Below are 22,789 nucleotides of genomic sequence, written 5' to 3'. Positions count from 1 at the left end.
TCTGCTGACCGCAGTCACATGAATTTTCCTGCCATATAATTAGAACTGTGTGGAAGGGTGTTCCATTTTAGAAAATCAGAAATGCAACATGTCTGAGATAGAAAGAAACTCCGTGTGTACTGTATAGACAAACAGACTGATTACATTTTATAGCAGCTTGGACAAATGGAAGCATGTTTTGGTTTAAACAGAAAATTATATAAGGTACATTTGAATATTTCACCTGTACCGTGCCCACTAATTTAGTCTTTTGGAGATTCCAACTAGAGTTGCAAACTTCTGAGCAACATCAAAGAGCTTCCATTTAAAAACATATTAAAACTTTATCTGAGAATATTCTTGTCTTAAACTTTAGATGTAGGGGAGAATCCTTTCCTCTACATCCCTTAGGGCAGTACTTCTTAGACTTTTGAAAATTGAGGCCATCTTCAGAATAATGAAGCTAATCACATACCCCTAAAAAACCCTATGTGTACATTTCTAGTGGCCCATAATTTTCAAAGTACTGTATATGAGGCTAGCATTCTTATGGAGCTCCTTTTAGCCCATTTCATCTGTATCTTATTAACTGAGCCATATAGTAGCATCCTGAAGCATTAAATGGGTGATATCTCTGTGTCCATCCACTTGTTGGTGGTTGGTGACCCTGGTTTTCAGGATTTCATTTGTGCCAGGTCTCACCATGATTTCAGTCTTGGCAACTGTTTTCAGTGCCAGGAGTCCAAGTAAGACTATATCTGTTGTTGTTGCCATCTGTCTGTCTCAAGAGACAACGTAGTGCAGCTCTGGAGATGAAATCAAATTGCTGCATTAGCAGCACCGAAGACACTTCCCCGGAGCACAAGCCTAGGCAGTGTGTATGGAGGTCCTGGGCTGCCATCAGCCATGCTGATGGGGTCCAAAGGAAAGCAGAGCAATAGGTTTGCCACCAGCAAACCTGCAGGAGTTGCCAGAAGAAGGTGTACAAGGACCCATCCAACAGTCTTAGGGACTCCACTCCACTCCCTAAGGTTAATAATCTGAGTTTTCCTTCTCCTAGACGGGCTACCATCCCAGGCTGATGATCTCCATCTGCCCTTCACATTCCTCTACAGCATGCGCAGAAACTGCCTTCTTGACTGTTTTGACCCACTATTGGCCTTGTCCACTCAATCCACCAGAGCCTGTCTTTGCATTCAGAGGAAGTCCCTAACTCACTGAGGCAAAGAAGTCCATCAGCTACCCTTACCTAGTTTAGCTGGCCAGTCTAAGCTGTTTACCAGGGTGTGCCTGCTGCCGCATGCTGACAGCTTCTGGGAGCCACAGGTGTGAGCTGAGTGCAGGATGTGGACCAAAGGTGGACAGCCTAGCCCAGAAGGAGCTGTCCCCCACCACTGCCAGTACCTAGTGTAAACCCTCAGAATGCTACAAGAATGATGTCTTGAACATTCACAAAGTATACAAAAGCTAATGCATTTTATGTAATATGCTAGCCTTCTTGCTAACATCTTGGTATTTGACCTCAGCATCTAGGACTATCAAAGCAAATACCATAGGAGAGGTCAGTGTGATAATAGATTCTATATCCTCAGTGTTTTTGTTTGTTTGTTTTTAAAAGTTGTCTACAATTATGCAGCCTTTACAGTATTTAAATTGACTCCCAATCTGATTCAAAACATCCACAAGAAAGTCTTCCTGACCTGAATCCAAATAACTGTGCAACTAGTTTCACATGCCAAAGGGAACTTTAGATACATTCTCCTTAAACAGCAGCCCCTTATTCCACTTGACAAACCTATTTTGAACTGAAGGGAGGTTTCAAAAGTACTTTGTGACATGCCTGCTATTCAAAGGGGTGGGGAGTGTCGACTGGGCATGCCCAAGCAGTTCTCTGGGTCCCAGCTATTGGATTAAGTAGGACCTGCTTCCTAGTAAGTCTTACTTGAGATTTCAGCTTCAGCCCACTGACCTTTCATTATTGTATTCCTACTTATAATTAAGCCCTCTCACTGAAACATACAACAATTCTTACTGCACTATTTTTGTCTTCTTAATCTACTGCCTTATCTGTTAAACTAAAGTTTTAAGGATGTCCCAAGATCTTACAGAAATTTATATGTGCTTGTGTTGTGTGCACCTTATACTCTTGTGAAGAGTCTATTCTATGTGATACAAAAAATATAGCAATTTAACTTTGTAGTTGTATGGAAAGTAACATCATTAAGCTCTCTCTGCAAATATTTTTACTGCCATTTAAATTTAGTCTCTTGTTATATGTCACATTTTTTTTTATTTTATTTTTAGGCTAGTGAAAGCATAGCTAAAGGAAACAATCTTGGCTAAGCATGCCTTGAGGGTCCTCTCTGCCTGCTTTCTTCATGCCTTATACTTTTGTCACTCAAGCTGCATAGATGCACTCCAATAATTAATAGTAAACCGGGTGGGGAGAAAAAAATTATTGGACCCCTTCTTGAGATCTTGTGTATAAAAAGGGAAAGTTCCCATGAGTGAAGTATATAAGTTAGCTTTTTTCAGGAAAAAGAAAAGGAATGAATTACATTTTTCTTCTTGTCCTTTAAATGAATAGCATAGTTTGGGTGAAATTATCAGGCAATTGCATGCCTTTTATGCAGATAATGCTATTTGATGAAAGCGGTGTTTTGATCTGCTAAGGATAATACAGATCCAGGGTTGGATTCATTGGTAAGAGTAAAGCTGTCTTCTGTGATAACTTCATCTCAGCATGAGGTCAGACGGGGGAAACTGGGATGGGGGATTAAAAAATGACACAGTCGGAGCAGTATTCAGTTCCCTGCTGTGCTCCTGGCTGCACACTATAGCTTATGTTTCTGATCTGTTATGGTATTGTCTGCTTTTCTCTCCCAGAGCAGAGATTGCTTAAAACTTTTCTTTTTTCAGCTAGAGGGATTAGTTCAGTGCAGCTTTTTTAATTAAAGAAACTGTATCTTTTTCAAGGCAATTTAAGGCTGCAGTAGAAGGCCATCAGCATTCATAACTTAGTACTATTAACTATAACAAAGAGTTGCTGTACCTTTTAAATTTTAAAATAGGAGCCAATCTGCAGAATTTTAGAATTCATAATTGTTCCTTACCCAAAATAAGTAGCACTGAATGAATTACTGTCTAGCAGCTTCAAATATGATGCATTCCATTTAGCTTAGCTTCCTTTATTTAAACCCCCATGATAATAGTAGAGTGTTTTAATTGCATAAATAAGTGAAAATAGTTCTGGTGTACACCTCCTTTGTTCAAAACTTATAAGGAATATTTATCCATTTTAAAAAATGTCCATACATATGCCACACATGCATAAAGTATTCAGTACTCAGGAAATATAAATTTGAGATGAATTTACAGCTCAATTTAACCAAGGTAAATTGATGGAAACCTCAAATATTTCAAATAAGGCCCATATGGTGATCACTTTACAAAGCATATAGGGATGGTGCTTGGGTTGCAACATACACATCTTCAGCTAAATTCCATGTCAGATCAATTAGAAACAGTTCTCCTGGACAGACAGGAACAGAGTGTGTTGCCACTAGACTGACAGGGTATAGACATGAAAGCAACAAGACTAGGTCCTTCCTATTTATTATTATTATTATTATTATTATTATTATTATTATTATTATTACTACTACTACTACTTTAATTGGAAAACAATATTGTATTCATATTTTTATTAGTCAACTTATATAGAATCAGTTGTATAAAAGCTCACCCCCCAAATGAAAGAAATCATTTTCCCCACGACTTTTCAGTCAGGCTGGTGTATACTGCCGGATGCATCAACTTGAAAGTTTTGCATTATGTAGTCCCTGAGACCTACAGCTATGTTTGAGCTTAACAGTTGATGGTGATAACTGTTAGAAATAATTTCAAGCATTCTGTGGTCAGAGGAAATGGATCTTTAAGAAAGTCTATGAGGGTGTCATAGTTGAAACTAATTTTATTTCTACTCCAAAAAGTAAAAATACCATAAATATATGTATTGGTTAGCTGTATCTTGAGCCAACTATATACTAATAAGTGAGTGATATATAATGAAGGACCATAATTAATGTAGCATTTTTAACTTGGAAAATATTTTACATTTGTTGTGTTGCCTTTTTTGTTCCCATTTTATGGAGAGAGAATTGAGTCTGCAGAAGAATGATTAGGCTAATTAACTCGCTTCAGCTTACACACTAAGTCAGCGGCTGGATAATATTTTTCACTCAGTTTATCTACTCTGTCTTTCCATCATGGATGTTGTAGGCAATTACGATATAGTATAATATTTGACAGTAGATCCTGAGAAAGTGAATGTAACTCCATTGATTAAATTTAACAAGGTTGTGTAAGTGGCCATTGGGGAACCTCTACCAGTGTTAAGGATTCTTCACAATAACTCAAGTATGGGCAGGGGGAGTTGGAGCATTTCATATGAGAAGATTGTAAATGCCTGTTTTACTGTAGGTACCTGTGCTAGGAACCTGCTGTCAGTCATAGTTTCCCAATAAAAGTATATATGATAAATAGACATATGAGCAATCGTCTCACATGAGATGGACATGAGCATGGGATCCCCACACCTGTGTCCATTACAGACTACTGTAATGTGTGATATACCTTAAAGGTAAAGGGACCCCTGACTATTAGGTCCAGTCGTGACCGACTCTGGGGTTGCGGCACTCATCTCGCATTATTGGCTGAGGGAGCCAGCATACAGCTTCCAGGTCATGTGGCCAGCATGACTAGGCCGCTTCTAGCGAACCAGAGCAGCACACGGAAACACTGTTTACCTTCCCGCTGTAGTGGTACCTATTTATCTACTTGTACTTTGACGTGCTTTCAAACTGCTAGGTTGGCAGTAGCTGGGACTGATCAACGGGAGCTTGCCCCATCGCAGGTATTCGAACCGCCAACCTTCTGATCAGCAAGCCCTAGGCTCAGGGATATACCTTAGGATTCCCTTAAAGACACTTTGGCGGCTGATAAAGAATTTTGCTGCTAGCTTTTTGATGCGTGTGGATAGGGGATAACATACTGTATCTATTCTGAGTTATCATAAGCATTAGCTAGAGTTGTTTTTAGGCTATTTTTTATAGTACAGAGCTTTAAATCCTTTACATGCCTCAGGTCTCAAGTATCTTAAACTCCCCAAGGTTTTAAGAATGGCCACTGTTACCTTCCATTAGGTATTGTTTCTAGGAAGGCAATGATATCTTACTTGAGGAACGTACTTTTCTATGGTGACCCCAGAGCTATGGACATTTCAGTAGGTTTCTCCTTGATTTATTTTTTGGTAGCAGGTTAAAGCACTGGGCATTTGGAAACTAGGTGTAGATATTTTACTGTAGATTTTTGGTACTTTTGAATTATGGTTTTATACTGCTTAAATTTGATATACTTTTTTGTTTGTTTCTAGCTTCTGTAAACCACATTGTTTACCACATTTTTAAAAAGAAATATGTAATTAATAAGAAATTGCAATGACTAAAAATTATGAATGCAGCACACTTAAGAAATTACCATGGTTATGCACAAAACCTTGCTGAGTTAATAGTAGCAATAGTATAGTGGTGGTGATGTATGACAGCACAAGGATCACTTGGATCCCTCCTGCCCCAGGCAATATGTGGACTCTGTCAAGTTGGTTCTTTTATGAGTCCATAGTAAAGAGGGTCAATGCCTGGGTGAAACTAAAGTACCATGCTTTCACCAGAGGTCAACCTCATCTAGAGCATTGGTTTATGCAGTGGAACACAAACTAATGTAGCAGAAAAGCATGACCCCCATTTAAAGGTTGATTTGTATGATAATCAGTACATTCAGTGGCTCCAGAATGGATGTATGTAGGACCCTAGTTTGCCTTAATTAAGGTAATTAAGACATATTTCTCATTGCAGACAGCCATTTAATTTTAGAGCTTAGTCAGTGATCTGAGTAGAATATTTGTTTTGCTAATTTATGGCCAAGCAAACTAAATTTCTCAAAATACCCATGGCAGCTTAGTAATATTTCATTGTAAGGATGTTTTATTTCTTTTTTAATTTTTTTAATCATATTTCTCTCTTAATGCAGTAAACTGGAAATACCTGTACTGTACAGTGAAACCTATAGCTACAGTTTTGTTATATTTGACCTCAAAATCAAAAGACCCATTTACTAATTTATTAATGGGCTACTGACAGGGCACTGCAGCATACAGCATAGCTGAAAGATTTGATTTTAAACTGATTTACCTATTTAATTGGCTTAAATCCTAGTACTTTATTTTGATGATATTGTGGATCAGTCTGCTTTGTGAGATGTTGAGTGATAAATTGGGGCTTAAGTTGTAAACATTTATTTCCCATTAAATCTGAATGTTCTACCTGCTACCCCCATTTTTAAAATAGAAAAAGATAACTAGGTTAATTTTCCTATTGTTTTCTGGGATTTTTCTAGTTGATGAAAATTCAGAGTCTATTGTAACTTCATGTAATTACAAGACCTTCAGGCAGGTTGAAAGATTTTTTTCAGCTGCTAGGAATCTTCCTGTCATTTGGCACAAATGGATACCCGCCCTGCCTCCCAAATATAAGAAAATAGCAGCAGCAAAGTACAATTAGTAAGTTGAGGGGGTTATCTTTGGAGAACCTTTGAGAAACCTGATACCATGCTGATCTGCGAGAATGCTCTCAGACACGCATGGCAAATATTCCCCCAAAGGCAGAGGCTAAAGAGGAGGCAGAAAAATGACCTAACTCTGCTGTATTTTCCAGAGGTAGTCCTAAATGACTGTTCAGGCTGATCCAGCTCAGGGATAAAAACCATGGAGCTAATTGTAGGAAGAACAAATGGGAATTGTAACTGTCACATTATGGTCAGCCAATAAGATTGATGGAGCAACTGAAACAACCCCCCTTCTTCTTTTTTAATATCATGCTTTCTTCTTATCCATAGTAATGCACAGAACTTGCTCTTTAACTCCCACCCAGGCAACCTCTTATCTAACTATCCTCAACCACATCTTGACGCATACCCCCAAAGCAAACTTAGTGGTTAGAAACAATTTCCTCGGATATGAGTTGAATTTCAGTGCCATTTGACAAGCATTTTTTTTAATGCACTTGAGTACCTTTAAAAAGGAAGGAGGGAGGGAGGGAGGGAGAGACAGAGAGAGAGAGAGAAGCAGCAGCAGCAACCCCCCTTCTACATAGAAGAGGTAGATTAACATGGAGGGGGGGCATCAGGGCAACTTTACAAGTCTGGAGAGGATATGCCAATGCCTGGATTTCCCTCCTCCCCGTTTTTATGGGTAGCTTCCAGCAGGCAGGAGCCAGAAAGTCGTGCGTCGGGGTTCAATCCTGCTGTTTCCTTTCAATTACACCTTGGATCCAAGAAGCCAAAGGGACTGGGAGGTTCTCCTTGACACTTTAATGCTGAAACACGTGCAACCTTTTTTCGTCTGGTACTGCAATATAAAAGTTTATTGCTAGTTGTCGTGGGGTGGGAAGAGAAGCAGTTTATTAAATTAATGCGCCGGCTAGACTGTAGATACGGGTTTTTTTATTTTAAAAATTATTATATATTTTTAGTTCAGTCACGTCTAGTGACAGACTTTGGAAAGATGTTAGGATATTAGCCAGATCAGATCTGAAAGAAACGTGACTTAACGCACTTCAAATTAGCTTAAAGGCTAAAGCGTAATTAAACTCCAGTAAGCTTCATCCTCTAGTATTAAACTTACCCTCCGATCCTAAAACGCATTACTTGAAAGTAAGCCTTAAGACTGGTCTGCTCCTCTCTGTTCTAAATAGTATTTTCTTTGCAAGGTACTTATCCTGTGGACTCTCCGTCTCTGAACTAGAAGGGTTGGCTTTCAATATATTCGCTACATCCCATGCTATAAAATACAGTGAAGAGGAGAGGATAGAAAACGCAGAGGGCAGATCTGCCTAAAGGGATGGGGGAAAAAAAATCTGTCCTTCCCTTGGATCTCTGCAGTACTTTTCCTGTTGCAATTATGATCGTTAGAATTTTTTTTCTACACCGAGAAGCGAATCTAACTGGGGTGTGGTGTGTGACAATTACATTTACACTTCTTTTTTTGGAAATCTGCCCCCACCCCACACCCTCCGCATAGGCGCCTCAAATTTAAGTGCAGTCCAGAAAGATGCTTTATGTTCGAGGATTTCTCTCATCAGTGCTGCGACTGCTTTTAGGAGGCAGCCCAAAGGCAGAGGAAGCTGATGGGCCGTCGCTATTTTTTTAGGAGCGAGAACTTGAAAGGATTCTTTGATGAGTGCCTTCGAAGTTACTTTACCTGCACCTTACCATTTCCTTTCCACTCTACCATGGTGGGATCCGGTGTCGAAAGCTGCCTTCAAAGCCCCGCCCCACCCCGCCCCACCCTCGCGCCTCTCTCTACAACTCCTATTTCAGTGCCCTTTTCACACGAGCGGGTTGGCAGCCCTGGAACTTGAGCGGGCTGTTTAGATTACAAGGGCGTCGTGCCTTTTCCCCCGTCGTGGCGAAGAGATTTCTTTCATAACTGTGCTACAGAGTTTCCTGGTGTCCTCACCTACCGAAGGGTGTGTGTTTAAACACGGGGGTGTCACTCCCATTGCTTGTAAAGGCGCAGTCAGGAAAGAGCATTTTACGTGGTCAGAGTAGTGCCCTCATTCGTTAACCGACAAGGTGAGTGAGGTATTTTGGAAGGGAAAGCCAGCTGCAGTCGAAGGCACCGGCCACAATAGGACAGCAGCCAAACCGAGGTTGCTCAGTATGTGGCCACAAACCTACCTGTTCGCCCTCGGAGCTAGCTCCCTGTATGGCAGACTGGCCTTCTGCCATGCCTGATGCACTTTTTACTCCACACACAACCTGCTTTTCGCCCACGGAACCACCCACCTACTTTCTTTGTTTTGTGCATCGATCCTGACGAAGAGCTCTGTGAAGCTCGAAAGTTAGCTGAGCTCAGTGCTTTGCGATTTCTACAGGGTTCTAATGTATTCCGATTCCGATACAGGAGCATTACGCTACTATCTGTATCTGTTTGCATGCACATTCTCTCTTGTGAATTTCACGGACTTCCCCATTACAAGTTTTTGAAACCTGGGAAGGCAAGAGCGGGAAAGCGTGTATATGTGTGTGTGGTTTGGTGGGGGGCGGACGGCTTTCTGGCTGCTATGTTATACAGGACGCAAGGAGTAGGGAAATATTAGGATGTCAAGCAGACCATTTCTCCCTGTAAAGGCTCAGTCACCTAGGAATATTAACGGAGAAATAAGTGGCTTCTCCCAAGTGAGTGAGGTTAGTGTGGCAGTCTCAAAGAGAGAAAATATCCGCACCACCCAGAAAATAAGGTATACATAAGTGCTATGGTCCATGGGGTCACGAAGAGTCGGACACGACTAAACGACTAAACAACAAAAAGTATTGTAGGATCTTAACAGGGAGGCGTAGGAGGAGACAAGAGAAAAGACATGGCATGTTATCTTCCTCGGGGCGAGAGAAAGAATTGACGCGGAGGCAGACGGGAGTCTCGATGTAAACTTCAGCTTCGGAGCGGGCAGTTGGCGGAGTCGTCTATTGCCCTGCAGATGCCGCGTAGCACGACGAGGCAAGAGTGCGCCTCTGGGTGCGTACGAGAGAAAGTGAGCGAGGCAGCCACACTTTCGCCCACTGCGCGCCGAAGAGGATTCGTCCCAGCCGACAGCGCGTTTCCCGCGCCTAAATTTCAGAGGGAGGGCTGGTCCAAAACCCGCCGGTCATTAAGAGGAAATGAGACAGGGACCGACTTCCAGGCTTGCGTAGCCGTGCAACTCAGCCCTGAGACTTTGCATTCGGCGCTAAATCCCAGCAGAGTTCATTAGGACTCACTCCGAAGTGCGCCTAGGATGGCAGCCTTAATTACAGCCCTCTGCTATGCTTCATCATCAATCTCGGAGGCAGTCATTTGCTTAGCCACCCTCGCTCTAATGACTCAGCTGACCTAACATGCCCAGCCTATGAAACAACAGCCAAGAGGAGGGAAATTAAAGGGGGGGGCTAGAAGAAAAACAAACACGCGCCGCCACCAAAGTATTGCCTAAGAATAGCAACGCCCTTCCCATCGCTCTGAAGAGCACAGGGTCAAGTGCAAACATTTAGCGCAGTTATTCTCTCACCACTCTCTAGGACATATAAATAAGGATAGGTGGAGAGATAAATAGGCAAATTCCATCGCAATCGCAAGCGGTGCGCACCCGAGCCCCTCTCCTCCTCGTTCAGGCGGCGGATCTGGGCGCATATATAATGAGGATCTGTAAGTTCATTAGTGTTTGCAATCAGCGGCACGCAGACACCCTCATCAGGGCAGAAAGCTGCAAAGAGCCATTCATCAGCGTGAAGTGTTGTTCACGGATGACCCCTAAATCATGGCACTAGTGGTAGATGCACTGATTGGACACAGCATGGGAGCCTCGGCACTTTACATTAACCAACGGAGGCAGTGGGGAAGAGAAAAGGGAACAAGGCGGAGGTGGATCAGTCCATCTGACAGCAGAAGGCAGCAAAAGGGGCGCCTTGGCGGGAAAAGCTCGGGCAAGGAGAGCGACTGCCCGTCTGCCAAATGCCGAGGCAGAGGAGCCGGGGATTATAAATGGCCACGTCCATTCCCCAGCGCCTTGGTCCGGGGGATGAACCTCCCCTCGCTTTATGGTAGGCGCCTCTCTCTTGCGTGTGCGTCTCTCTCCCCCTCTCTGGCGAGGGAGGCAGGAGCTGAAGCGGCTGCCTCCGCCGAGCCTCCGTTTGGGGTCTCCCCCCTCGCTTTATAGTTAGATCCTCCCGGCTGCTGCTGCCGCCGCTACTGCCGCTCCTCCCCCCCCTTTCCCTCCCCCGCCTTCTGTGGCACTTTATTTTTGGGGGTCGTCCTCGCGCTTTCTTCCATCTCCAGAGGGCGGGAAAAAATAATAAACTCCCCGCGCGCGACTCTTGCCAGGAGAAAGACGAGCAGCCCGGGGAGCTGCGGAAAGTGAACTCCTCGGGGCTTGCCCCTCTCCCTCCCTCTTCAGCCTCCCCTGGCAGGACAAGGAAAGGAACTTGTAACAGTTCTATTTTTCTTTCCCCCCCCCCTAATCTCCCCTCATTCTCCACCCCTTTCCGGCGATTTTCCCTCTCTCTCTGTCTCTCTCTCCCCCAACCCGCTCCCCGTTGTTGGCAAAGTGTATGGTGCGTGTGCTGCTGCTGCTGCTCTTCCCGGCGCTGTTGGGCTAACTGAGGAGAGAAGGCGGAGGAGAGAGTCAGCGCTAAGGCGCCCTGGGTAAGTGGCTGCGTTTCGCGCGCTTTGCTGGTCCTAGTGCCCGCGTCCCCGGCTGAGGTGCCGAGGAGTTCCGGTGAGGAGCCGGTGTCTGAGAGTGTGCGCGCGGCGGGGCGGGGGGGGGGTGGGGGAGAAAAGGGGTTCTTCCCCCCCTTCATTTCCCTGCTCCCTCACTTTGAACTCTTGCCTATTTGGAAAGCTCCCCTTGAGTCGCCTGGAAACTTTTTCTTTCTTTTGGTTTGGGCTTTTGTTCTTTCTTTCTCTCTGCCGGCGGCTTCGCTCCTTGTCAGCGGGGAGAGGTAGGGGGAGAGGAGCAGGGACGACGAGAGGGAGCAGTTGGGGGTGGTGAGGGGGGCGAGAGGGAAAAGAGAACCCGGAGCGACTTTCGTTTGGTGCCAAATGTGGGTCTCAACGGTGCCCTGTGGAAGCGATGCAGCGCTCCGCCGTCGCGAAGTATAGATGTTTCTGAGACTGTGGACACGCAAGAGGTGCAGAAGGAAGGGTAGCATTGCGTGTTTGGGGTGCACGCGTGTGTTTGTGGGGGCGGGCGGGGGGTGATCGTTGCTTCAACTTGATCAGCCGCCACCTCGTGCGAGACAAGACAGAAATGTTGCCCTGACTAGGAGACTCATCTGTTGACATACGTGGTGTCGTCGTCGTCGTCGTTCCAGCGTCCTTTAATTTCTAAGGGCAAGCGGAGGATTTTGCCTCTTAGGATTCAATAGGTTGCGCTTTGCTGATTTATCGACCTTCTCTGGTCACGCAAGGTGTACATACGCATTACTTATCCGAAACACTTCCATCCTAAGCTAGCAAAAATCTAGTCTTCTACGCTACTGGACTCTAGATTTAGCGCAAAACTACTGCTTTCATAGCAATTTCATTTCTCTCCTTCCCCTTCATTAGTCCAGACCTTTATTTTTAAGTGTGTAATGGAAACTGAAGGAGTATAAATGCCAGCCTGGGCTTAACTTGTGGTAGACTTAGGTATGGTTTCTGTTATCTGTGGCGTGATCTGTATGGATAAGATTGCCTCTTCTCATAGCAGTGCACTTCTTATCTGTTGACAACGTATTTGTCAAACCTTTGTAGACAGTAGCAGAATCCACTGGGTGGTCTCTGGGAGTTGGACGTTCAGACTTTACTTAGTCTTTTGTTACTGTGCAGTAACAGAAAAAAACAGTATTTTGATCTTTCTTTAAACTGTCAAAAAAGCCAGCACAAAAGAGAAGTCCATACAGAAGATCAGATTGCAGTATATGTTTAGTCTGAACAAAATCACAAATTGCTTGTAGAATGTTAATTGCAAAGTATTTTTCTCCCATGCGTTCACTACCTGTTATCTGAAGTTTTATAATCACAAAATAACTTTAATGGTAAATCGGAATATATTTCTGTAATACAGTATGTCTGTTATGTTTCTGTATGCGGAATCTCAGTGCTGTGATTGTATTGTGATTTGCAGTTTTAAAGCAGTGCATAAAATGCCTTAAAACATATCTTTGAGAGATCCAGTTTTTCACATATTTTATTTCCAGATTTAGGACTGCAGGCTGATTCCTCCTTAATATGGGAATAAACTGTAGGTGATTAAGAAGCACAATTCTGAGTAAGCCTGCAAAAGAATGCTTGCACTCCAATTTAAAATGCTCATTTTCTGGGTATGAACCCTAGCATGCATCAGTAACTATACAGTAGTGCATTGATATCTATAGTGATGCACACACAGAGATATGCATACTGAAGGTGTTCAAAATTAACAGTTTTAAACCCTCCTAAAATGCACATATATGCTTAAGAGATAGCATATCCTGGCAATGGTGGGGGCATATCTAGGCCACTTTAAGAACTCTTGACCACATACACACAGAACCTAGGAAATCTTTTTGACTATATTATAATGTTCTGCTTTCTCTACGGTCAACAAATGCTAACTCACTTTGTTTCCCAGATCCTTTGCTCCAATAAACTGAAGTGACTGGATTTAAGCCATTGTTGTCCCATTGGAGTATATAGTATGATAGTTGGCGTAAATTAAAGTTATTGCACTTCTAATGTGGTAGGTTGAGAGTAGCTTCCATAAATTAGAAGATATAAGGCTTAAATGTGCTATGTATAATTTATGTTGACCCAAGAAGTAAGGAGGAAGTGTTTCCCTGCATGTGAAGAAATAGAGGGGAAGCTATCTGATCTCAAGCCAGTTATTTAGAAAGAGTCAATTTCTGCTCAATGGGACTACTTAGGAGTAAGTGGTTGACTGCGGTAGGTAGAAATAGTATAGGAAAAAGTACAGGAGAAATTGTATTCTGGAAAAAGAATTTTATAGGACAGGGAGGAGACTGCAATCATACTCATGATACAGTAGGAAGCTCGTATCAGTAACGGTCCTTTCTTCAAAATACAGATACTTGTCATTCAAAGGTCAGTAAAATAAAACATCTTGAAATGAATGAAGCTCAAGTATCCAATTGTGAAATTGAAACACAACACTATTGATTGAAACCAGTGAAAAATGCTTATTGTCCACTCTATATTTAGCAGCCATCACCACCCCATGGCTGGAAGAATTGTCATATTGAATCTTAACCATTTTCTAATACTTTCTTAAGAATGCAGTAGCTTAAAAAAATAGTATGCTTTAAAAAAGTTTAGGCTTATAGAACCTTGTCCAAAATTCCAGTACTATCAATATAACACTGCTGTTGGTTTCACTGATACTCAGATTAAATCCTACTGTCAGTGGAAGTCCACGGTTCCCGGAGAACCACCAGGCCTTATATACGATGGTGTATTGGAATGAGTAGTCCTCAAAAAAGCCAAAATGGCTTTAATTTAGGATCATAAAATCAGGATTACCTGAATAAATGACTAAAAATGCTATCTTTAAATCTATCTTGATCCTATCAAGTACAGTAGTCCCATTGACCTCAACAGAATTAAGGCAGAATAGATTATTTTCAGATTGGGGCAGGCAGAAAATTACAAGGTCTTTGTAATTTAGCAGAGTTCATACACATTTTAATTTTCATAATTCTTAAACACATCTATGACATTTTACTTTTTTAAATACAGCAGTAGAGCAATTGTATACATTTGTATACAATTGTGGGCATGGCTGCAATTTTCAAGGTAAATGAATAGATTTGGCTTGGTTTGGTTCTCTAACCTGTTTGAGAGGTTTGTCGTGTTAACAGGTATAGCTATACTGAGGATCTTTAACATTTTGTGTGCAGAACAGAAACCTTCTGTTACTTGATTGTGAGGAATCTGTTTGCTTTAAGAGAACTCCACTATGTCAAGTGTGTTTGATACACTGTACTGAAAGAGACCTTTTCCTCAGCAACTCTTTGAACTTGGAGGTTTCAGTTATGTTTTCCATGCATACTGTCTGCTTGAGAGTGGCAAGTTTGAGAGGATTTTAGGTTTTTTATTGAGTTATGGTGTTAACAGGCAATGACCTAAAGGTTGGAAAAAATGTTTAAATTTTAAGTATAATCTTAATATTGGCTGTTACCAGTTTTTAAGAAGCCAGGTTTTAAAAGTTACAGATGCTGTAGAGGATATCACTGCAGAGACATACTCTCCCCTTTTGTCTTATAAAACATGATTTATTTTATGTTTTCTTCAAAGCAGGCATTATCATAAATGTTTTCTTATAATTGAGATTAATGTGGCTGAGCAAAAGAAGTGGTTTGGAGGGCTGTATTCATTTTGTGTGTTGTTCTATTCAGTTTTGGATACAGCATTTCACAATATATCAGTCTGCATCAAAACCTGCCTTATTATGTAGAATTAACTTGTTTGTGATTGATAGTAAGACTGCTCCATCTTGAGAAGTCATTTGTTTCAAAACAAGTGTTAGGGATTCTAAGATTTTCAGACCACTGGGTCATGCAACTTTGACCTTATTGTGGCCTGAATGAAGCTTGAGGGGAAAAACTAAAGAGGAAACAAGTTTCTTGGGGGGGGCAATGCAGGTGTTTAATTCACTAATTAGAGACAGATTTGTACATTTCATCAAACCAAAGCATGACAGATATAAGAAACAATTTGTGATTATACTATTTTCTTTCTCTGCACTTCCATTTATTTTCAAAAATATTTTAAAATATGACATTTTAAAAGAATCTTGTATCAGTTTAAGTCACCTGACTATCTTATCTGTTGCATGCTAATAGTAATTACCCTGGCAATGAAAGGCAATACCCAGGGAAGTTGTTGTTTATCTTTTTCTACTGCTTTTAAAAACTGTTTAGTGGCTTCTCTAATTCCTGCTGTGAAATTTGCATATTTTCTCTTCTGTCTATATTTCTTTCAGCTCTGTCAGCATTTAGTTCCAGACAAAAAGTAAATATTTCACATTTTACAATGGGGTTGATACACATATACAGTTCACTAAAATTATTCTCTGGCAGAAAAGACTGAAATCTATAAGCATTTTAAAATAAAGCAGAGAAGTTAAATATGATCCCAAGTAAAACAAACAGGGCACTTTTATACATGTCAACTTAGGTCATTTCATTATATGAGATCTTGTTATGTGGCATTACTTATATTTTATATTAAATATGTTGTTGCAGGATTTATAGTTTGAAGAATGCCATTTTCAGTCTATATCCCGTTCTTGAGTAATTTGGGGGGGGGGAATAAATTTCAGTTCTATTCAATTAGAAAACCACAAAAATGTCCCAGTTGTGAAATGTCACCTAAACTACTTTGTTTAATATTTGACACCTTTGTGGAGCAGAGGTGGTATGTTTCGTAAATCTGTGGCACTGCTTTGTCTTCACAGATTCTGTTTATATTATATATTAGAGTGGAGTAGCTGTACTTTACTCCCTTACAAATTCTTAGAATGTGCATGGAAACAGTATTGTTTGCAGAGGGACTCTAAATATCAGGTTGATATATATTTTCTAAATGCAAAACATTAAAGTTAGTAGAAAACCTTCACATAAAAAGAGAATCTTAAATATATTCATGTAGGAAACGTCATAGCAAAGAAGAAAAACCCTGCTTCTTACTTACTTTATTAGTGCCAAACTATGGTTAGGTATAAGGAATATTTAGAATATGTATTTGATAGCATAAACAAAGGAAGAAAGGACAGGTTGGTGGTTTTACTCTAAATATCACAAGTTTCATTAGTGTGATATTGGTAATCAGTGCTAATATATGATTAGTGTATTAAAGTTAGAATGCATGTTAATTTCAGAGTCGAGGAGTAAATAACAAACACATTAAAATTAAGATTATTGGAAGAGCTTGGTCTAAGTATGTTGCTTACTCGACCTTGCCTCACTGATATATGATGATCACATGGATGCAAATAATATCTGAGGTTCCTGAGTCATCCCATGTGTATTTTCTTTTACAATTATAATGCATAAACTGGTACAGTAATTAAACTGGTTTTCAAGTGTGCAAAAGCACACATAATGAACAAGTGTTTGTCTTTGAGAAAAATAAAAAAAAGTATTTCCCTCTAAGATGAATCATATGACAAAACAGGCTTTAGTTCAAAAGACTATTTTGTAAAGCAGCAGAATATTATTTCCTTGTCATTGTATATGTATGCACAATTCAGAGTCTGTACAATAAACACTTTTCATCCTTTCATTTAATAAGAGGGACACTTGTCTGCAGGATGCAAACATGCATTCTGTTTTTGTTTTTGTTTTGATATTCTTTCCACTCAAACTTCGTGGGGTTATATGATTTTATGATTATATGATTTTATGGACAATATTAGTGTAAATTGTGTTCACACAAACTGAGAATCCATGTCTGCACAAGTTATTGGGGTGATGCAATTTGCCATTGAAAGAAATGGGACTACTGCTACCACAATAATTTGAAGATAGGACTTTAAATTTCTTATGAGAATAAAAGCTTTATAAAACACCCACAACACTGTGATATTTATTCTTTTTTTCTATGACTATATTTAAAATATTAATGAACAATGTAGTCTATAAGGAAGAGAATAAACTATAGTGTAGTACTGTATTTATGTTCGCTTGAAGTTACTGCATTGGTTTGTCAGGGAAAGGTGTTGCTATGTAACATTACATTATCAATGTTATATATTAATGTCTACTCAGAATTAGTATTTTAAATTAGTATTTACTCCTAGGTAAGTTTGAATAGGATCAATGTTATATATTAATGTCTAAGAATTAGTATTTTAAATTAGTATTTACTCCTAGGTAAGTCTGAATAGGATTTGCAGCTTAAGTGAAGAAACAGCTGTCTGTAAACTAGTCAGTTTCTTTGCATTTTAAAGCATTATAGGAAAATGGCCAAATAGCATTAATTGTAGAAATGGAGTGAGACATGGAATAATGTACTTAAGGCGGAAACTTTAAGCTTACTTTCCCAAAAACAAACCCATTGGATTTAATGGGTTTTACTTCTGAGTAAATATACTTTGGGATCTTGCAAAAAAAAAAAAGTTCTATGAGAATTGATAGCACTCTCATGTAATGGCTGCAATAAAATGTTTGTTTAAGTCACACTGGTTTTTTAATGGGACTCCAGTATGCATAGCTGGGTGTAGAATTGCAGCCATATAGGTACTGGGTGTGGGATGTAAGTTACAGTAGGGCTACAACAAATAACTGTATTAATTGCTGTGAGAAGCCTGAGTTTTAAAATAAGAAGGAAACAACCACTGTGTCTAATTTCAAATTTATTTTTTTCTGATACCTTGAAAAAACAGTGGCATATAAAGAATTAAAAGTGCACTATTTGTTATAACCATTGCAAAGAAAATTTACTAAAGATTTAATTCTCTTGTGAGTGTACATGTGCTGATCATTACTTTGGGCCTTTCTGGGTAACATACTGGTTAATTGAGTAAGCTGTGAGTCAGGAAGTGCTTGATTCAGTTTAGCCACACTGGCACTTAGTGATCTTAGCCAACCCACTATCTTTCAGCCTCAACACTTGCTTTATAATATGGGAATAACAATGCTGTCTTTTTAAACAAGACTGTTAAGGGCAGGGCTGAGTCTACAATCACTGGTAGGACAGCTGAATCAGAATTTGGGCATCAGCAATTATTTATGTTTGTATCCCACCTTTCTTATAACATGGTACCCAGGTAGTCAGTCATCCAGACATTGACCAGACCCAGACCTGGGTCTCATGTGACTTTATGCCCTCAAAATTATCGGTCAGTTATTATTTCAATGTGTTGGGTGCTGTTTTCTACTTTGGATTCCCAGATACTGTATCTTGTACAGGTCCCGATTACTGATATCCTACATGTGAAGTGTTTTGAGCACTTAGAATATTGGGTAGAATCCAATTACTGCACTTGCACTCACAAAAGGGCTTTTGATTCAGCAGAGGCATCTGCTAATGGAAGAAGATGAGATAATTTTTGCCAATTCCCCCTTCTCCCACCACACCCCCAAATCAGCTCCAGACAGTTGAGGAATCCTCTCCAACAGGGTGGAAGTTAGTGTGGGAGGGCAAAGGAGGGATGGCAGAAATCAACTATATCCTCTTTAGTTAGTGGATGCCTCTGGTATATCAAGAGGATTTATGTGAACACAAATTCCCCACCCCCAGTATTATACAGAAATTACTTTGAAGTGATTTTCTTAAAACCAAAGTGATGTTAAAACAGTGTTGCTATTTACACAAATTATCAAGCAGAAGTGTTTTGGTTAATGACTTATTCCTGGTCCTTTAAAATATCATTAAAAAGTTTTCTTTTAGCTAATTAGAAAGAAACAAGAATGTGTAGTGCTGTATAAATACAGTTGTCTGAATTTTGCCTATGTGTCAAAATTCTGGTTAATCTGAAACTACTTGCAAAAGTAATGAAATTTTCTTCAGCAGTAATACTTCATCTCTATTTTTAAAATCTAATATCAGTAGCCTGTAACTACTGAAAAAACAAGAGGAGCATGCTACTAATTTCACAGAATGTCAAATTGTTGAAGTTAGTTTAAAAATTGAACTATATGCAATTAAAGTGTTAAGTGTATTATTAGCAACTATGGTAAAACTGAAAAATTAGTGTACATCCTCCTACAATTAAAATAGTACCATTCTTTTCACCACAAAATGTTTTGATATTGCACAGTTACTGAAATGTGGGTTATGCTGCTAGTATTTCCCCTGACCCACAGGCATTATTACTAGCTGTAATTTCAGAATGGGGATCCAATTGGATTCATCTGGTTTTTTCTTAACTATTTTTCAGTAGTTATTGAGGCTAAGAGGTCGCTGTAATTTGACATAGTATTAGATATGGTGTATTGTATTTACTTTGAGATGGTCAATTTCATTGCAATTTATATCTGTCTCAATATTAAGCAATTATTCTGATTCATTACAATGCATCAATAAAGCTCACCTCATTTCTAAACTACATAGTCAATTATAAATTTTGTACTTTCATAAATTCATAATACATAAATTTCATAAATTCACAATACATAATTTCTTCAGCTGATTATCCACATTTTGTCCTGTGCTAGGAGCACTTTTAAAAGTAAATTTAGTTCAATTTTTGCATTTAAATTTACCAGTGAATATAAATTTCTTAACATCAGGATAAAGTCTGGTACTTAATTTACACCACTGGAGTGGAAAACTATTAATTCCTGCTGGTTTAGTGGCATCTTCTGTAGTTTAACTGGAAAAAAGCTTAGCATTGTTCTCTCAGAACGTTCTGTAATAGGGGTAGAACAGCAACTGGACATGAATGAATGCGCATGTAATTCTCTAGTTTAGGGTGGGGTGGGGGGTGGTGGAGGAGAAGGAACAGTTTTGAAGCTTTATTGTGCAATGACCAGCCAACCACGTTGCACGCAACCTGCTGTTGTATCCTGGTTTATAAGGCAAGTAAGTATCCCCACTAGTTTAGAAAAGCGGGACTATCATAAAAGATGGCACACCCAGGTTGAATACTTCATATTATGGAATGCTGAAAAGCAATGCTGAAATGTGACAAGACAGACTGATAAGACTTCAGGTGAGGCTTTTAAATCTTCTTTCACCCACTGCCGGTTGGCAAATCAAGATTTGGGGTAGTGGGAGCCTTTAAGCAGTGCAGTCTTTCTGCAGTTCATATTGAGCTTGAATTAACACATATTGATAAGCTTATAGGAGACAAGATCACAGGGGTTAGATCTGTATTTTTAAAATATTTTGTAAATTTGAATTCTCTTAAGCATCTATTCAGTTGTATAATTGCACGGCACAATTGGATTTCCTCATATGTAGTTAATGGGAAGATGGGAAAGTACTATAGTTTCAAGAATGGCATGAGGTTTCTTTTATTTTTAAAAGTTTAATGTTTCCTGAGTGTTTAGAATATTATAATTTTGATACTCAGTGGCAGCCAAGGACATGAAATACTCACTTTTGTGGGGGGGGGGGGAGACCTTCATTCCTCCATATGACTGGGCCTTAAAAAAAAAACCTCAGTAATCATGTCTCTTATACTGTATAATGTAACCTTTTTGAACTTGAGTACTCCTACCAATGTAGATGATGGATTCAGGCTTCTTTTACAAATTTACAATATTTAATCAGATGTGTAGCTTTCAAAAAATAATTGCTATGGCAAATCAAAACTAGTTCTTTCTTAATTAGTTTTGATAGATAAATGTATTTGTGGCTGAAATTCTATATATACATCCGGGAGTTAATCCCACTGAATGCAGTGGTGTTTAGATATGTATAGGATTGCATTGCAAATCAAATACTTAATAGTACATGTGTTTAGCATTGCATTTAAAATACTTTTAATGTGTATAGTTCGTGGTGAAAATGATTACAGTAAAAATTAAATAAAAGTTAGATATTGCCCTCCATGGGATGGAGATTGTCCAAGTGTTTTCCAGATATTGTCAGAAGAATGTTAGATATACAGTAAACAAAATAAGGGCGTTATCTTGCAACATATACATGTAAAACAGTAATTTAAAATTAAATCTATAAGGCACATTTTTCTTAAAATAGAATAAAAAAACTTATTAATTTATTTACTAAAACTATAGCCTTGTGCCCAATCCTATTAAGATAAGTGGAACACATCTAAATATGTATAGGATTGGGCTGTGGTGAATTAAAAATGAATTTCAGCTTATGTGTCAAGATTTTTGTATCTGTGAAGATTGAATAGTATTTGCATAAGCCTATGAGTTGCAGAAGGTAAATATCCCACATAAATTGTTTTTAATTGTTTTTTTAATTAGAGAATAAGGATGTCTTTACTCATTTATAATTTGTATTGATATTTTTATATTGTAATAATAAAGTCAGTTATTTGATAATTATTTTAATTGTTTTGTACATACTGCAAGAGTGAATTACCCAATTTAACTATGGTAAATATAAATGGTGCTGAAATGCCCTTAAAATGTAACAAGTTAGCTACCTTGGGCCACGCCTCTGTTTATGTATTGCTATCTGGAAAAGTAATGGCTCACTTTGAAATCTTTGGTTGTAGCTGAAAACGTTTTAATATTTATGTAGCCTATTTTAAAAGGTTTAGAGGACAACAAAGGTTCTACAGGATTTTACGTTTATGAGTGCATGTGTGGTTTATTACTATGTTAATTTAAAGAAAACTTGAGCAACCGACATACTAATTAGAGGACAATCTTGTGCCATAATATCCACTTATTATTTCTCAACCTTTGCAGTAAAGTGATGTTGTACTTTGGAATGAATTCTGATTTGAGCAAAAGATAAATGTGGTATTGCTGATACTTCTGTGGTGATTTGTAAGCTGTTAAAGCTAGGCAAGAATGTATTATTTGTAATGGACAAGGATAGGATTCCACAGTTAACAAATATTTGCTATTTATATTGTTGGACTGCAGTTTTAAAAAATATGCCAACATTTACTTGTAAACCGCTTCTGCTGTTATTTGCAGGAACGCAATCAGAGCTGTTCACACAAGTAGATGTATTCTATTTTGTCTTAAAATTTTATGATATGGAAGTGACACTTGGTTTGCCAGTCATATATTCTTCTGGAGGATCAGGATCAAATCCGCAGTTGAATCTGATGTTGACCAACTTCAATGTCTTAGCCTAACCTACTGCACAGGGTTGTTGTGTGGATAAAATGATGAGAGGGAGCAGTGTATGCCAACAGGAAAGATGAGATATAACAGTAATAGTGAAATAATGGCAATAGCTTAGCAGGTGGCCACTGTGCCCCAGATTCTGAGTTTTTGAATGTCTTTCCCACCTAAAGTTGTATAAGCAATATTATTTCTGTTTGATATCAGAAACATCTGCTATTTTAGTTATTAAATAAATTAGGTTTGGTCTGTGACGTAAGGCAGTCTTAGGATTTATAAAATCAGTAATAGCTTACGAAAGGTGGTGATTGCAGTTACCTTCAGTGAACATTTTCATTTGTGGGTTGCCTGATTTAAAAGCTACCTCCGGCCTTCTCATCACATGGCCACCATGTGGATATTTTTTGAAATGGCCTCTATGTGGCACACATTTGATAATGCAAGCCATTTCTTCATGTTT

At 39.3% G+C, this 22,789-nt stretch overlaps 1 protein-coding gene across 6 annotated transcripts in view; it reads left to right on the top strand.

Moving 5' to 3' along the window:
* The window catches only part of TENM3 (teneurin transmembrane protein 3), a 1,254,397-nt gene that overhangs the window by 846,296 nt on the left and 385,312 nt on the right, over window positions 1–22,789 (top strand). Inside the window, exon 1 of one of the 6 annotated variants that reach the window (XM_088659514.1) lies at window positions 10,721–11,275. The exons of the other annotated variants lie outside the window; for them this stretch is intronic. The gene's annotated coding sequence lies outside the window, so the exon portion shown is untranslated. Of the gene's footprint in view, window positions 1–10,720; window positions 11,276–22,789 lie in introns of those variants that run through there. 6 annotated transcript variants of the gene reach the window in all.

The sequence above is a fragment of the Zootoca vivipara genome, chromosome Z1 (assembly GCF_965207765.1).
Source record: "Zootoca vivipara chromosome Z1, rZooViv2.hap1.1, whole genome shotgun sequence".
NCBI lineage: Eukaryota > Metazoa > Chordata > Lepidosauria > Squamata > Lacertidae > Zootoca > Zootoca vivipara.
The sequence above is the reverse complement of the archived record's forward strand: the minus strand, read 5'-3'. Positions and strand labels throughout refer to the sequence as shown.